This window comes from Eleutherodactylus coqui, chromosome 11 (assembly GCF_035609145.1).
Source record: "Eleutherodactylus coqui strain aEleCoq1 chromosome 11, aEleCoq1.hap1, whole genome shotgun sequence".
Classification (NCBI taxonomy): domain Eukaryota; kingdom Metazoa; phylum Chordata; class Amphibia; order Anura; family Eleutherodactylidae; genus Eleutherodactylus; species Eleutherodactylus coqui.
Genome location: NC_089847.1, coordinates 106799430 through 106816009, shown reverse-complemented (window position 1 = coordinate 106816009; position 16580 = coordinate 106799430).

The following is a 16580-nucleotide window of genomic DNA, read 5'->3' as shown; positions in this document are numbered from 1 at the left end:
GGGGAAATCCAACCCCAACCAGGTCAATCATTCCACTCCTGTGGGACTATGCTGCTGAAAACCTATACAGTACAACAGATCCCAGCAGCAACCCTAACAGTACCTCTTCCTTAAAAAAAGGGGCCTCTGGGGATACAGGTACCTAGCAAATACGCTGTACCAATCTCCCATAGGCTGCAATGTTGCAGCTCATACAAATTAGATGAACTACGCGCACAAGAAAAATCGCAGTATGCACTATTTCGGCACATAAAACACGAGCATACACGCCAAGATAGTGCATGGTGATACACAGCAGGTATGCAATATCATTGCATATTTGCTGCATGCTGTGCCAGCGGCTCTCGTTTGCGGCACACCAGCTTACAATGTTGTGTGAGCCTGGCCTGTGATTGAGACAGAGCCACCACCCTGTACATAATAAATAGACATATAAAAGAGCAATAAAACAGCAGCACAACATTTCATATTATTAAACATTTATACCAATTGCCACTTCTGATAGATAGATAGATATACGATAGATAGATATACGATAGATAGATAGATAGATAGATAGATAGATAGATAGATAGATAGATAGATAGATAGGAAGATACTAGATAGATAGATATTAGATATATATGAAATAGATAGATAAACAGATATTAAGATAGATATAAGATAGATAATTATGAGATAGATAGATATAAAATGGATAGATATGAGATAGATAAAAAGATATTAAGATTGATATATGATAGATAAATATGAGATAGATAGATAGATATGAGATAGATAGATAGATAGATATGAGATAGATAGATAGATAGATATGAGATGCGTAGATAGATAGGTTAGACACTATTTGTGCAGCCGTTATTAGTGTAACACTGCCAAAGACCTGCCTTTCTGATTTTGACCTTTTATATGCAGCGTCATATACAAATTACAACTCGGATTGAACACCAGTTCATTTCAAATGCAAGCAATGTCAGAAACTCTGGGCATATCCTGTCCTCCAATGCATTGCCTTCTACGAAATTCTTTAATGTGTTAAGGCCTCATGTCCACGGGGAAAATCAGATCCGCTGCAGATTCTCCATGGAGAATCTGCAGCGGGTCCCTCCTGCCCCGCGGACATGAGCGCCGAAATAGCAATTTAAAAGAATTTACCTATCCGGCGCGGGCGACGAAGATCTGCTCTTCCTCACGGCCGGATCTTCATTTTCGGCCGGCGGATGAATTCCTGACGCCGGCGGCACGTCGCCGGCACGTCGTCGAAGTGCCGCGCGCATGCGCCGGGCACATCCGCCGAGCCGAAGCAAGGGAGATGCGGCCGTGAGGAAGAGAAGAGCTTCGCGGTCCGCTGCGGGTGAGTAAATGCTTTAAATTCCTATTTTAGGTCTCCCGCGGATCCGGACGGCTTCCATAGGCTTCAATAGAAGCCCGCGGGAGCCGTCCCCGCGGGAGACCCGCATGAAAATGGAGCATGGTCCAGATTTTTTCATGCTCCATTTTTTTTAAAATCACTTTTATTGACGATCCGCGGGTATTTATGTACCCGCGGGTGGTCAATGCATCCCTATGGGGTGCGGATCCGCATGCAGGAAATCCGCTGCGGATCCTAAATCCTATTTTCCCCGTGGACATGAGCCCTAAGGCCTCATGTCCACGGGGAAAATCAGATCCGCTGCAGATTCTACATGTAGAATCTGCAGCGGGTCCCTCCTGCCCCGCGGACATGAGCGCCGAAAATAAGAATTTAAAAGTATTTACCATCCGGCGCGGGCGGAGAAGATCAGCTGTTCCTCACGCCCGGATCTTCATTTTCGGCCGGCGGATGAATTCCTGACGCCGGCGGCACGTCGCCGACGTGCCGCGCGCATGCGCCGGGCACATCCGCCGAGCCGAAGCAAGGAAGATGCGGCCGTGAGGAACAGCTGACCTTCCCCGCCCGCGCCGGATGGTAAATACTTTAAATTCCTATTTTAGGTCTCCCGCGGATCCGGACGGCTTCCATAGGCTTCAATAGAAGCCCGCGGGAGCCGTCCCCGCGGGAGACCCGCACGAAAATGGAGCATGGTCCGGATTTTTCCATGCTCCATTTTTTTTTAAATCCCTTTTATTGACGATCCGCGGGTATTTATCTACCCGCGGGTGGTCAATGCATCCCTATGGGATGCGGATCCGCATGCGGGAGATCCGCTGCGGATCTTAAATCATATTTTGCCCGTGGACATGAGCCCTAAGAGTAGTGATGAGCGAACGTACTCGTCCGAGCTTGATGCTCGGGCGAATATTAGGGTGTTCGGGATGCTCGTTACTCTTAACGAGCACCACGCGGTGTTCGGGTTACTTTCACTTTCATCTCTGAGACGTTAGCGCGCTTTTCTGGTCAATTGAAAGACAGGGAAGGCATTACAACTTCCCCCTGTGACGTTCAAGCCCTATACCACCCCCCTGCTGTGAGTGGCTGGCGAGATCAGATGTCACCCGAGTATAAAAATCGGCCCCTCCCGCGGCTCGCCTCAGATGCGTTGTGAGTTAGCTGAGGGAAAGTGCTGTTGTGTTGGAGCTGCTGTAGGGAGAGTGTTAGGAGTGAGTGTAGGCTTCAAGAACCCCAACGGTCCTTCTTAGGGCCACATCTATCCGTGTGCAGTAGTGTGGAGGCTGCTGTTAGGAGTGTTGCACATTTTTTTTTTTTTTCAAAATCGGCTGTGCAGAGCATTGCGCCCTGCAGTAATACTACAGGGACAGAATTGTGTAGGCAGGGCCAGAAGACATATATTATTGATTGAATATAGTCAGTGGGCCTTCCCTTTAAAAAAAAAAGGGAAACATTCTATTTGGCCTGCCTCTGACAGTCCTCAGCGTTCTGGGTACGTGTGTGGTGGGTGGAGAACGTAAAGAAATCATACGCAGCCAGCTACGTTTAACAGCAGGCTTGCGCCAATTTATTTCCTGCCTGGGAAAAATCACCGCTCTGCTGCACTTCATATAACACTGCAGTTCTGTGGAACACATTTCTTATCTGATTGAATATAGTCAGTGGGCCTTTTCTTTAAAAAAAAAGGGAAACATTCTATTTGGCCTGCCTCTGACAGTCCTCAGCGTTCTGGGTACGTGTGTGGTGGGAGGAGAACGTAAAGAAATCATACGCAGCGAGCTACGTTTAACAGCAGGCTTGCGCCAATTTATTTCCTGCCTGGGAAAAATCACCGCTCTGCTGCACTTCATATAACACTGCAGTTCTGTGGAACACATTTCTTATCTGATTGAATATAGTCAGTGGGCCTTCCCTTTAAAAAAAAAAAAGGGAAACATTCTATTTGGCCTGCCTCTGACAGTCCTCAGCGTTCTGGGTACGTGTGTGGTGGGTGGAGAACGTAAAGAAATCATACGCAGCCAGCTACGTTTAACAGCAGGCTTGCGCCAATTTATTTCCTGCCTGGGAAATCAAATCACTGGTAATACAGCATGCTGAGGGGTAGGGGTAGGCCTAGAGGACGTGGACGCGGCCGAGGACGCGGAGGGCCAAGTGAGGGTGTGGGCACAGGCCGAACTCCTGATCCAGGTGTATCGCAGCCGACTGCTGCGCGATTATGAGAGAGGCACGTTTCTGGCGTCCCCACATTCATCGCACAATTAATGGGTCCACGCGGGAGACCTTTATTAGAAAATGAGCAGTGTGAGCAGGTCCTGTCGTGGATGGCAGAAAGTGCTTCGAGCAACCTATCGTCCACCCACAGTTCTGCGCCGTCCACTGCTGCAAATCCGAATCCTCTGTCTGCTGCTCCTCCTTCCTCCCAGCCTCCTCACTCCACTACAATGACACATGCTCAGGAGCGGGAAGACTCCCAGGAACTGTTCTCGGGCCCCTGCTCAGATTGGGCAGCAGTGGTTCCTCTCCCACCAGAGGAGTTTATCGTCACTGATGCCCAACCATTGGAAAGTTCCCGGGGTCCGGGGGATGAGGCTGGGGACTTCCGGCAACTGTCTCAAGACCTTTCAGTGGGTGAGGAGGACGATGACGATGAGACACAGTTGTCTATCACTGAGGTAGTAGTAAGGGCAGTAAGTCCGAGGGAGGAGCGCACAGAGGATTCTGAGGAAGAGCAGCAGGACGATGAGGTGACTGACCCCACCTGGTTTGCAACGCCTACTCAGGACAGGTCTTCAGAGGGGGAGGCAAGGGCAGCAGCAGGGCAGGTTGCAAGAGGCAGTGCGGTGGCCAGGGGTAGAGGCAGGGCCAGACCGAATAATCCACCAACTGTTTCCCAAAGCGCACCCTCGCGCCATGCCACCCTGCAGAGGCCAAGGTGCTCTAAGGTCTGGCAGTTTTTTTACAGTGACGCCTGACGACCGACGAACAGTGGTGTGCAACCTTTGTCGCGCCAAGATCAGCCGGGGAGCCACCACCAACAGCCTCACCACCACCAGCATGCGCAGACATATGATGGCCAAGCACCCCACAAGGTGGGACGAAGGCCGTTCACCGCCTCCGGTTTGCACCGCTGCCTCTCCCCCTGTGCCCCAACCTGTCCTCGGCCCAACCCAGCAATGTCTCGCACTGCACCGTCCAGCCGTCGCTAGCGCAAGTGTTCGAGCGCAAGCGCAAGTACGCCGCCACGCACCCGCACGCTCAAGCGTTAACCGTCCACATAGCCAAATTTATCAGCCTTGAGATGCTGCCGTATAGGGTTGTGGAAACGGAGTCCTTCAAAAGTATGATGGCGGCGGCGGCCCCGCGCTACTCAGTTCCCAGTCGCCACTACTTTTCCCGATGTGCTGTCCCAGCCCTGCACGACCACGTCTCCCGCAACATTGTACGCGCCCTCACCAACGCGGTTACTGCCAAGGTCCACTTAACAACGGACACGTGGACAAGCACAGGCGGGCAGGGCCACTACATCTCCCTGACGGCACATTGGGTGAATTTAGTGGAGGCTGGGACAGAGTCAGAGCCTGGGACCGCTCACGTCCTACCCACCCCCAGAATTGCGGGCCCCAGCTCGGTGGTGGTATCTGCGGCGGTGTATGCTTCCTCCACTAAAGCACCCTCCTCCTCCTCCTCCTCCAACGCAACCTCTGTCTCGCAATCAAGATGTGTCAGCAGCAGCGCGTCGCCAGCAGTCGGTGTTGCGCGTCGTGGCAGCACAGCGGTGGGCAAGCGTCAGCAGGCCGTGCTGAAACTACTCAGCTTAGGAGATAAGAGGCACACGGCCCACGAACTGCTGCAGAGTCTGACAGAGCAGACCGACCGCTGGCTTGCGCCGCTGAGCCTCCAACCGGGCATGGTCGTGTGTGACAACGGCCGTAACCTGGTGGCGGCTCTGCAGCTCGGCAGCCTCACGCACGTGCCATGCCTGGCCCACGTCTTTAATTTGGTGGTTTAGCGCTTTCTGAAAAGCTACCCACGCTTGTCAGACCTGCTCGTAAAGGTGCGACGGCTCTGCGCACATTTCCGCAAGTCCCACACGGACGCTGCCACCCTGCGGACCCTGCAATATCGGTTTACTCTGCCAGTGCACCGACTGCTGTGCGACGTGCCCACACGGTGGAACTCTACGCTCCACATGTTGGCCAGGCTCTATGAGCAGCGTAGAGCTATAGTGGAATACCAACTCCAACATGGGCGGCGCAGTGGGAGTCAGCCTCCTCAATTATTTTCAGAAGAGTGGGCCTGGTTGGCAGACATCTGCCAGGTCCTTCGAAACTTTGAGCAGTCTACCCAGGTGGTGAGCGGCGATGCTGCAATCATTAGCGTCACCATTCCTCTGCTATGCATCTTGAGAAGTTCCCTGCAAAGCATAAAGGCAGACGCTTTGCGCTCGGAAACAGAGCCGGGGGAAGACAGTATGTCGCTGGATAGTCAGAGCACCCTCCTGTCTATATCTCAGCGCGTTCAGGAGGAGGAGCATGAGGAGGATGAGGAGGAGGGGGAAGAGACAGCTTGGCCCACTGCTGACGGTACCCATGCTGCTTGCCTGTCATCCTTTCAGCGTGTATGGCCTGAGGAGGAGGAGGATCCTGAAAGTGATCTTCCTAGTGAAGACAGCCATGTGTTGCGTACAGGTACCCTGGCACACATGGCTGACTTCATGTTAGGATGCCTTTCTCGTGACCCTCGCGTTACACGCATTCTGGCCACTACGGATTACTGGGTGTACACACTGCTCGACCCACGGTATAAGGAGAACCTTTCCACTCTCATTCCCTAAGAGGAAAGGGGTTCGAGAGTGTTGCTATACCACAGGACCCTGGCGGACAAGCTGATGGTAAAATTCCCATCTGACAGCGCTAGTGGCAGAAGGCGCAGTTCCGAGGGCCAGGTAGCAGGGGAGGTGCGGAGATCAAGCAGCATGTACAGCACAGGCAGTGCAACAGTCTTTAAGGCCCTGGACAGCTTTATGGCTCCCCAGCAAGACTGTGTCACCGCTCCCCAGTCAAGGCTGAGTCGGCGGGAGCACTGTAAAAGGATGGTGAGGGAGTACGTAGCCGATCGCACGACCGTCCTCCCTGACGCCTCTGCCACCTACAACTACTGGGTGTCGAAGCTGGACACGTGGCCTGAACTCACGCTGTATGCCCTGGAGGTGCTTGCTTGTCCTGCGGCTAGCGTCTTGTCAGAGAGGGTGTTTAGTGCGGCTGGGGGAATCATCACAGATAAGCGTACCCGCCTGTCAACCGATAGTGCCGACAGGCTTACACTCATAAAGATGAACAAAGCCTGGATTTCCCCAGACTTTTCTTCTCCACCAGCGGACAGCAGCGATACCTAAACAATACGTAGGCTGCACCCGCGGATGGAAGCATCGTTCTCTCTCACCATCCAAAACGGGGACATTTCAGCTTCATCAATCTGTGTATAATATTCCTCCTCCTCCTCCTGCTCCTCCTCCTGAAACCTCACGTAATCACGCCGAATGGGCAATTTTTCTTAGGGCCACAAGGCTCACTCATATCATTTTTCTAAACAATTTTTATACGTTTCAATGCTCTTAAAAGCGTTGAAACTTTAACTTGAACCAATTTTTCATTAAACTGGGCTGCCTCCAGGCCTAGTTACCACTTAAGCCACATTAACCAAAGCGATTAATGGGTTTCACCTGCCATCTTGGTTGGGCATGGCCAATTTTTTCTGAGGTACATTACTACTGTTGGTACACCAATTTTTTGGGGCCCTCACCTACAGTGTAATCAATCATAGTAATTTCTATGTTCTTCGCCTGCACTCATGGTACAGAAAGGTGTGTGGGGTTGGCCTACACTTTAGCTACATAAATGTAACTGGGGCCTTGTCTATACTGCAGCTACTGAAATGAGAAAGAGACTGTTATCTCCCTAAACTGCTGCAATGGGAATGTTACTGGGGCCTGTCTTGAGTGCTACTATTACTGAAATGGAACTAAGACTGCGCTCCCCCTATACTGCTGCTAGTGATATGTTAGTGGGGCCTGTCCCTAATGCTACCGCTGAAATGTTAATAATTGTGGGCTCTGCCTATACCGCTGCTAATGGTATGTCACTGGGGTGTGGAAACAGAGGCTTCACAAAGACATGATGGCGGCGAGGCCATTTCCCACCAACGCTGTTACTGTTAAGGTGCATATAACCACGGACACGTGTAGAGGACACTTAGTGCCTCCAAAACATCCCCCTCCTCCTCCAACAATGAAAACATTCTTGGCAAATACCTTTGCATTGGTCCGTCTGGTGGCAGTCCAAGAATTTCACCTTTAATGACACAACAAGAGAGCATCACCACCATCCCCCCGCCACGGCCCACTTAATCCTGGCTACATTCCGAAAACCAACTACATAAAACCGCGCTACCAGGTCCGCAGTCACCACCACATTACCACCAACGAGGTTACTGTTAAGGTATATATTACCAGTCAGACTGGGGCATGCAGTGTGGGCCGAAGCCCACCTGTATTAAGCACGACATTACTACCTCAGCTGTGTTGGGCAATGCAATGGGATATTTTTATGTACCGCCGGTGGGTTCCAGGGAGCCACCCATGCTGTGGGTCCACAGGGAATTATAAATGCATCTGTTTCCACTTCTAAAGAACCCCAGTCTGACTGGGGCATGCAGTGTGGGCCGAAGCCCACCTGTATTAAGCACGACATTACTACCTCAGCTGTGTTGGGCAATTCAATGGGATATTTTTATGTACCGCCGGTGGCTTCCTGGCACCCACCCATGCTGTGGGTCCACAGGGAATTATAAATGCATCTGTTTCCACTTCTAAAGAACCCCAGTCAGACTGGGGCATGCAGTGTGGGCCGAAGCCCACCTGCATTAAGCATGACATTACTACCTCAGCTGTGTTGGGCAATGCAATGGGATATTTTTATGTACCGCCGGTGGGTTCCAGGGAGCCACCCATGCTGTCGGTCCACAGGGACTTCACAATAGGGAGTTGTACCTGCCTGTGTCTATGAATTAAAAACCGCGGTCTGACTGGGGCATGCAGACACCTTGACAGAATGGTGTGTGGCACATAAGTTCCCCATTGCTATGCCCACGTGTGCAGCTCCTGATGGCGGTGGCACAGGATTATATTTCTCATTGCTTCTGTACAGCATTGTGGGCTATCGCCCCGCCCCTTTTAAAGAGGGTCACTGCCTAGCCGTGCCAACCCTCTGCAGTGTGTGCCTGCGGTTCCTCCTCATGGCAGACGCACTTATAAATAGACATGAGGGTGGTGTGGCATGAGGGCAGCTGAAGGCTGCGCAGGGACACTTTGGTGTGCGCTGTGGACACTGGGTCGTGCGGGGGGGTTGGGCAGCATGTAACCCAGGAGAAGTGGCAGCGGAGTGTCATGCAGGCAGTGATTGTGCTTTGTTGGAGGTAGTGTGGTGCTTAGCTAAGGTATGCAATGCTAATGATGGCTTTTCAGAAGTAAAAGTTGTTGGGAGGGGGGGCACTCTTGCCGCTATTGTGGCTTAATAGTGGGACCTGTGAACTTGAGATGCAGCCCAACATGTAGCCCCTCGCCTGCCCTATCCATTGCTGTGTCGTTCCCATCACTTTCTTGAATTGCCCAGATTTTCACACATGAAAACCTTAGCGAGCATCGGCGAAATACAAAAATGCTCGGGTCGCCCATTGACTTCAATGGGGTTCGTTATTCGAAACGAACCCCCGAGCATCGCGATAATTTCGTCCCGAGTAACGAGCACCCGAGCATTTTGGTGCTCGCTCATCTCTATTGTTGATGTTTTTCAGGTTGGAGAGACCTACTCTGTTACCAAAGTAAATAAGCAGGTAACCGAACAGAAGCTCATGAATGAGGTAATCTGCAGATATGGGGCACCGGAAGTGATTGAGTCAAACAAAGGTACACACTTCACAGGTGAAATAATGCAACACATCATGTCTGCTTTGGGTATATTCCAGGCTTTTCACACACCCTACCATCCGCGGAGTAGGGGGAAAGTAGATACAAAAGACAATAGAGGAAATGGGCAAATTTTGAATTGAGTGTCTTTCATTAGTTTGTCTTTTTCCCAGGAGGGTACATGCCACAGTAGCTGAATTTGGGGAATGATTTTCTTGTTAATTTTGTCATAGGCCTCTCCAAGGAATTGTCAATAATGCATTCTGCAGTCTCTGCTTTTCTCCCAGGTCCTACAGATGAGTGTCACAATCTGAAACCAGGTGACAGGGTCTATGTGAAAAAATTTAAGAGAGAAACCTTGTTTGAATGTCCCTACCAGATGTTGTTCACCACCCCAACTGCAGTCAAGCTCGAAGGAAAGCCCACTTGGATCCACACTTCGCACTGAAAGAACTCATGATCCTGCATATCATTTACATGCTATAATGTGGTACAATTCCTCTAACACACACCTTTGACTACTGTACACTAGCCCCCTGTTTCAGAACAAATTAATACAATCAAATGTGCAATATGAAGAGTACACTGAAGGTGAGAATCTAATACCGCATTGTGCTAAGAGAGAAGTTGACGCTCCAGGTGGTAACTTTGATCCACATGTATACATAGATGTAATAGGAGTGCCAAGGGGGGTGCGAGATTAATTTAATTCTAGAGATCAGGTTAAAGCAGGTTTTGAGTCCTTATTTGCTATTGTCACTGTTAATAATAATGTAGATTGGATGAATTATATCTATTCCAATCAGCAGAGGTTTGTAAACTACACCAGGCATGCTTTACAAGGGTTAGCTGACCAGTTAGGGCCCACTGCATCCATGGCCCTAGAGTGGCCCTGGATATGATTTTAGCAGAAAGAGGTGGGGTATGTAACTTCCTGTATGTGTATTATCCCTTTAATCAAAAAGAGTATGAGTAAGGGACTGGATAATGTGACCAAAATTTCCCTTGTTTGAAAAAGATGAAGAGCCAGTTCCGATAATGCCAACCAGATATGTTATCAGAAGAATGGAGAAATGTACTAGTACTGCACCTGCCCCGATCTCCTAAGATGGACTGTCAGTGGAATTCCCATTTGCCTAGGGATAGTGCAGAAGACCTTAGGTTCGAGCGAGGGCACACCCTGTGGGGTGTTAACTTGTACAGATAGAGGGTATGGATGCCCGGAAATGAGCCCAGGGAATCCATGGCCTCCTACTGAGGTGAGGTAGGGATCCCCTTCCTAGGAGTAGGGCCTTACGGGCAGTGGAGAAACCCTGACGCAAGGGAGGCGACCGAGGAAGAGTGCAAGGTCTGATGCTTGATCTCCATATAAGTTTTTAGGGGGGTTTGTGAGGGTATATGTATATATTGCCATATGTTCTTTATGCTTTTATACCTGTATGCAAGTTCTATTCAAAGTTAAAATGAGAAAAACTTATATGTCGCCTTACATCAGATATTCCAAGAGGCCTTGCAAGGCGAAGACAAAATGTATCTTGAACACAAGAAGAACCAGACACAAGGCCGCGTGTACTTGGCTGTTTTCCCAGAAGTGCCTTATCAAGATGGAGACCGTTCAACTATGCATCTGAACTTTCACTGTCTCAGGCCGGAAATCCGGACTTCCCATATATGGTTATGCTGTGAATTTTAGCCAATGAGCCCATCACCCATTGCTAGTGATGAGACCAAAGGGTATAAGATCTCATGTAATCTGTAATAAAGCGCGCAGCGCAGTCATGTCCCCGTGTGAGAAACTATACCAGACCTCCGTGTGGTGTTTTCTTCTTTCCGCCGGCAGCGGGGCAAGTGGGGTGGGCCTGATTGGTGCTGTACTTAGAATTTCCCTGACACCATTATAGCGACCCTCCCGTTTTTGGACAACATTCTATCCTGGGACTGAAGAGAGTGGGTGGTATATTATCTGTAGTATACCTGTGGTATATTACCTGCAGATGTTTCTCACTGCTGTCTGTCTGAACTACCGATTCCAGTTCACATTTTTAGCTGTTCAAGATGGCTGACACAATTTTCAGATTACCTAATCCTCATAGTGCATTAGTGGTGTTAGACTATCAATGCACTATACCTGCTCTCTGATTGACTGATGTTGGTCACGTGATCAGCACTGGCCAATCAGAGCAGTGCATAGTGTGCTAGATAGGAAATTGTAGCAGCCAAAAACCAGGACCAGAACTAGCAGATCGTACGGCAAAGAAGAAAAATTGCAGATAATATTTTTTCAAGCCCTCCAGTACCAGGATATAATTTTGCCCTGAAACCAGAGTGTCGCTTTAACGCCACATTAAAGAAATTGCACTGTACATATTTTGAATTGATTTTCCTAATTTGCAAGCATGTATTTAAGGAGTTTCAGGATTCCTTAGACAAGCGACTCTTGAGATGCCACAGAAGCATGAAGTGTGGCAAGTCACACAGACATCGTCTTGTATGTTGTGTCTTCTTATTTACTTCAACCCATTAGTTTATCTAAATGTTCCCTGGAGAAATCTACAACCAGAACTAAATAAATTGGGTCTTGTAAAACAAAAACAAACAAGAATTTGAATATACCATATATTCATTTAATATATTTACTTTCTCATTTTCACCTATATTTGCAGATCTTTTCACGATTTTCTGCTTCCTAACAAATAGTCTTTTGTGGGGATTTCATCGGCAAGAGAACATATGCTGTTTAGTTTGGAGGCGTGTGTCTTACTGTACTTGCTGAAAGGTAGAAAACAGGCCACAAGGTAATGAATAAGATGTTATATTGAGGGTATCTGTTTAATATATACACCCTCCCCCAAGAAGATGCTGAGGGGGGGGAAAAAAAAACAATCGAAATGCGCTGTGCATTCAAGAATTCACTCAAATATCACATGGCTGAAAATATTCTTCATGGATGAGAAAAGGAAAGCTTGATATAGGTTGTATCTACCAAAGTGTATAGTAGTAGGTACATAATATTTCTACCTAGGGAAATGCTATAAAAAATTCACAACAGGGACAGATTGACCACTTAGACATTAGTGCAGGGCCAACACAACTCCTTGGTGTGACGATGTCTACAATAGCAGTTGGAGTCTTACAAAACTGTGATCAGACTGGAGATCAGGGAGTAGCTTATGTTAGTGAAATGAATGTATGCGGTAGGGATCTTGTATCATCCTTCATACAATGTCATTTTTCCCTTAACAATAAGATACTACAGATAATAGAAATAGTTGTTCAAAATGCCTTTAGTGAACAGCCGAGGCTGGAACTACCAGAAGATAATGAAAACGCCTCCAGACTGGCCCCCGTGTCGACGTGACGTGTTTCTCGCTGTTCGCATATGTTCCAAAATATTTATACTAAACATTCTATTGTTTTTTATTTGTGTACCCGTGTTCCGAGAAGTCAATCATGTATGATTCTACTGCGCCTACATATGTTTGTTTGACATTTTAGATGTTAAATTCTTTATCTTGCATATTCATGTTGTGTTTGTTTTATCAACCAATGGTAATAAATGAATTATAATTCTGCTGCGTAGACCAGCAGACAAGCCTTCACAATGATATACCAGATCTGTGTTGGGTTTTCACAGTGTGTTATAGCCGAACAGGGTTCTGGCAATGTAATAGAGCTAAGCAGACTCGACAAGACTAACTATTGTAAGAAGGCGATCTGTGTCTAAAGTTTTGTTTAATGTAATCTTGTTTTTATGGTTTGAAGTTTTGTACTCTTAGGTGCTAGGGAACAAATACCAGTTTTACACAATGGAGGTCTTCCAAAAGGTAGAGCTAAAATATAAGGCAGTCAAATAATTGAGCTGCGGAGTTGCAATTAGTGAATGTTGCCAGACACGTGGATTGCTGAGAGTTTGTAGTAGTCTGCAAATACCAAAAAACTGAAGGAGTTGTGCCAGGCGCTTAGGATTGAAGCATGCCTCAACTACTACAGTCTGGGCAGAGTACTTGGAGGGAGTTTCAGTGCCTCTAAAGGTCGAGATTGGAGATGCTGAGTTACCGAGTGCCACTGCTTGCATCCCTCGCCAATTTGCTTGCCCACCTCTCACGTATATCTTTCACATTTCTTGCATTGATTCATTAACGAACTTCTGATATTGTCAATTTGCATGTCAAATGAGGTTCATATACATTTTCAAACTGCTGGTCTATGGCTTCTAATGGACAAGTAGCACAAAATTTCCAGGCACTAGGTGCTGTAAATAACTTGAGGTTCCTGGGCCCTAATTCAAAACCTGTAACAGGGCCCCCAACTATAATGCTTTATTCATAGTACTGGGCTCCCTATATGGAGAAGAGAGACCTTATGGGCCCCCTAAGGCTTCTGGGCCCGGGTGCAACTGCATCCTGTTACGGCACTCAGACCCCCCGAGCGCCAGGTGGCGCCCTGAACTTCCTGCACCCCACTGTCCCTGCCTACTTGCCTCGGCCCTGGCTAACCCCAAGCGGACAACTGGACGGCGGTCCCTGCACTGGCTAGGGACCTGGCGACTGACAAGATGTGACTAACTAAATGGGGGGACAGAGTGCCGACAGAGAAGGCAGATGGAAATGACCAACAGAACATACAGAGCAAAGCAAAGCTGGAGATGGAAGCAGACAGGCAAACTAGAGGCTGAACTGAGGCTAGCTGCAGACAGGACCTACTAGACGCTGACCGAACCAATAACTGGTAGTGAGCTCAGGTCACTGCCAGCCTTATGACTGCAAGCCTCTGCCCAGGGGCGGAGAGTGGGAGGAGCCGACTCTCCCACTGCTGCATAAGAAGGTGGAGGAGTGCGGGCGGCACCCTACGAGTGGACACGCCCACGCCGCCGCACACTGGCTGCCCCACGCCGCCGGGAGAGCCCCGACTCCACAGGTCCAGGACACCAGAGCCGACACCGGATCAGCGTGCGCCGACCGCGGGACCCTGCGTCGCTCTGCATGGTAACACATCCTCTGCATCCCCTATAGTTACGCCAGTCCTCCCACTGTCAAGGCTATTGCTATCTTACTCTCACTTTCTCACCTCAAGGCAGCATGGCCAGCAACTTCTTAGGCTGCTTTCACATCTGTGTCGGGGAGCAGGAAAGGAGAATCCCCTGGCTGAACGGGTCCGTCTTATGATGAACTGAACAGCGCTGAATAGACCGTATTGACTATAATGGGGTCCGTTCAGTTTCCACTGAGTTGCCCAGCATTTTACTGGAAGAAAAAGTGCTGTATGCAGTGCTATTTCTTTTGGTATTTTGTGCCGGATCTAGGATGGAACCTTAGAGAGAAGGTTCCAGCGCAGATGTGACCCCGGCCTTACTCTTCAGTTCGGCACCTAGTCAACTCTCTACGCTTCAGAAATTGCCCTTTTTTATGTCAAGGCATCAACCAATCGGTTAGTGTCCAGTGAGCATGCTACACCAAATTTTGGTGCACGCTACAATCTTCATGCAATTTTTGCATCATTATATTGCTGTGGCAACATTACACATTGGAGTGATTCTCTTACAGGAGCTGACCACCAAGAAGATGGGTGGCCGTATGGGAATAAAGTAGGGAACTTTTAGAACACTAACTGCAGTTACCAGTAAAAAGGTAATTTAGATTATTGCTATTTATACAATCGTCCAACCCGTTCTTTAAAGGTAGAACTTTGTTTTAAAGAATCCTTTTCTTGGGCGTGGAGACACACATGTACAACACAAGATGGCACTACAGGTCAGGTACAGTAAAGAAATTGTATCCGGCTGCAAGTAAGTTTGAGCTGATAGACGGATGTAATGGGACTCTCTGACACGGGGACCTGTGAGGTCCAAAAGTAGACAATCATACATGAGGCTGAATACAGAGCAGAAGATTTGTTACTGGGATCGATCATGTTTTGGGGTTAATTCACAAATAATATATGTGACATTACTGTGGATAAGACAGGGTGTGCAATGACAGCTCACGATAAGGGCAACTCAATATACAATAGTAGCGATGAGCCAACTAATAAGTTTGGCTCTGACGCTTTGCTGAACTTCGGCATGAAGTTCGGTTACGCACAAGTTAGTTCGATCTGGGCTGGAACTTCCCCAATATCCCTAAAACTGCTGTATAGCACTGTCTCACAGCCATAAAACACCCTCAGATCATCTAGGAGTGTATCTAAGTACCTTTCATCTGTTTTTAAGGTAAAGTTAAAGAAGAAACAACAAGGAAGAAAAGGAAAATAAAACAAGAAGGAAGAGAAGAAGAATGAGGAGAATGTAAAAGAAAGAAGAAAAATATTTTTTTTATTCTCCTTTTTCCATTCTTCCCCTTTTTTCTTCCTTTTCACCCCTTTCTTCTTTCCCTTCTCCATCTTTTCCATTCTTCTTTTTCCTTCTTCCCCTTGTTGTTTCCTACTTTCTCATCCTATTCTTCTCCTTCCTTCTCCTTTTACTGGGTTTGGCTGAGACAAACCACCCATGGTCCAGCTTAACATCAAACCAAACTTTTAGCAGAGGTGAATCTAAAACAGGCTTCAACTGTTTCAGTTCACTCAAGGGTTAACATAGGGACAAATCAGCAAGCAGTTCACTAACTTTATACATTATAAATAGTGCCATCTGGTGTCCACAGTGCACAATTACAACGTATCACAATTTAATTTACAGAATATGTTTTTTTTGTTGCTATTTTACCCTCTCCTTTTTAAGACACATGGTACCACCGGTACCTACACCTATTAGAACAACAAACCTTGCAATACTTCTAAATTATGTAGGTAGTAGCTTCTATACCTAACGGGGTTTTCATTGACTAAGATATTAATGACCTATCCTCAGGATAGGTCATCAATATCAGATTGGTTGAGATACGCTGCTTGGGACCCCCACGATCAATCCCCTATGGTGCTTGGGTGAGCACTGCAGCCTCTTATCAGGACTAGGGCATCCTTTTCATCGGTGACCTAGGAGCAGCTCAGTCCAATTCAGGAAAATGGAATTGAGCTGCTGTCATACCAAGCTCAGCTGCTATGAAATGTATGGCGCTGTGCGTGATATGCAGTGAAGTGGCCATGGAGTACGCTTGAGTGCTGCGGTCACTTTAGACAGGTGATCAGCTTGAGTCCTGATACTGATAGACTGAGGATAGCTTATCAGTATCGCAGTCCCAGACAACCCCATTAATAGCTGTGGCTCTAGACTTTGACCCCGTTCTGAATAAGCTGTTACCTCTATGTGTAGCT